This window comes from Sciurus carolinensis, chromosome 11 (assembly GCF_902686445.1).
Source record: "Sciurus carolinensis chromosome 11, mSciCar1.2, whole genome shotgun sequence".
Taxonomy (NCBI): domain Eukaryota; kingdom Metazoa; phylum Chordata; class Mammalia; order Rodentia; family Sciuridae; genus Sciurus; species Sciurus carolinensis.
Genome location: NC_062223.1, coordinates 129,081,469 through 129,083,387, shown reverse-complemented (window position 1 = coordinate 129,083,387; position 1,919 = coordinate 129,081,469). Strand labels below are relative to the sequence as shown.

Below are 1,919 nucleotides of genomic sequence, written 5' to 3'. Positions count from 1 at the left end.
AGATCAGAACATGAGGACACAGAAACTTTGAAATTTACAGTTGGTTGGAAAATATATATGTATATTAGATAAGTAGTAAAATGACAAGTTTGTATAAGTATATTGCTATAAAAATGGATTTTAAGAAAAAATAATAATTAGGTATAAAAAAGTAAAGATCTTAATAATAGAGAAGTCCACTGGCTACCTAGGCCGAGTCATTCTTGCTTTCCGTTTAGTCTTCTGTCGTTGTCACCGCCACTGCACCATGGCTTTTATAACCAGGCAGTTTGGATGCTTAGTGTCTTCTTCGTCCACCACTTCCGCCTTGGCTAAGAAAATTATCGTAAAGCACGTGACCATCATCGGAAGCGGGCTGAGCAACTGGTCACACAGTAGTGTTGATGGACCAGAGAACATCCTGGCAAAATCCAAAAATGCATTGAAGAAAGCCTTAGGAGAATGTCAAAGAAGAAGTTTGCAGAAAACCCTAAGGCTGGTGACGAGTTTGTGGAGAAGACCCTGAACAGCATATTGACCAGCACAGATGCAGGTCTGTACAGACCTGGTGGTGGAGGCCATTGTGGAGAATCTGAAGGTGAAAAATGAGCTCTTACAAAGGCTGGACAAGTTTGCTGCTGAACATACAATTTTTACCAGCAACACTTCTTTGCAGATCACAAGCATAGCCAATGCCACCACCAGACAAGACTGATTTGCTGGTCTCCATTTCTTCAACCCAGTGCCCCTGATGAAACGTGTAGAGGTCATTAAAACACCAATGACAAGCCAGAGGACATTTGAATCTCTGGTAGACTTTAGCAAAACCTTGGGAAAACATCCTGTTTCTTGCAAGGATACCCTGGGGTTTTTTGTGAACTGTCTCCTGGTGCCATACCTCTTAGAAGCGATCAGGCTGCATGAAGAGGAGATGCATCCAAGGGATACGTTGACACTCTAATGAAGTTGGGAGTTGGATACCCTATGGGTTCATTCGAGCTTGTTGATTGTGTTGGGTTGGATACTACAAAGGTCATTCTGGATGGGTGGTATGGAATGGATGCGAAGAACCCACTGTTTCAGCCCAGAGCATCCCTAAATAAGCTGGTAGCAGAGAAGAAGCTGGGCAAGAAGACTGGGGAAGGATATTACAAATAAAAATGATGCACAGCTTCTCTGGCTTTGGAAAGAAGCTTCATGAGTGTGCTCTAGCCAGCCCCGAGGGTTGTGGGGATGTGCTTTGGTCAGGCAGTCTCTCGTTCTGCACAGTCTGTTTAGTGTGCATTTCGATTGTAATCTATCTGAAGTAATTATTTCACGAATTGCAGTAATAATAGATTCTTTCATTGAGAACTAATTTCCTTTTTTAGTCTGTTCATTTCTAAAAAACTTTACACCCTCAGCGCCTGGGAGCAAATGTTTCTTTTGAACTTTGTTTTTTTTTTTTTTTTTTTTTTTTTAATGCATTGCCCGAATCACTCAGAAAGGGAAGGTCCTTCCTCTGAGAGTGAACTGCTGGCTTCATGTTGCTGTGCCTGCCTGTGGCCCGAGGCAGTAGGGCACACTGTGCATCTATGAGGGGCAGCGGTCAGTGGCCTTTCTGAGAACATTTTGCTGCCTGCAGCTTGAAGCCTTAATCTACATCTGGGTGCACCCTAAAATGTTATGTCTTTATTCAGCCCATCATCAAGACACTGCTGCTGGAGTAGTGGAAATATCTCTGTACTTTTGGTTTCCAGGAAGAAGTCAGTTTTCATGGTCATTCATATCTGCAAATCCTAATAATTACTGTTCTTTTTTCTTTTCATAAGAAATCAGTGCTGCAAACTCCTATAAATTGACTTCTAATAAAATGCAATCTGTTCGTCTGAGAAAAAGATCTTAATAATAAAAAGGGATTATTCATAAGTAAAATAATTCTAAATTTCTATGAGTCTAAT

General features: G+C 41.2%; 1 pseudogene; it reads left to right on the top strand.

Moving 5' to 3' along the window:
• Positions 1-232: 232 nt before the first annotated feature.
• Positions 233-1,137, top strand: LOC124960657 (hydroxyacyl-coenzyme A dehydrogenase, mitochondrial-like; annotated as a pseudogene).
• The last annotated feature ends 782 nt before the right edge of the window (positions 1,138-1,919 follow it).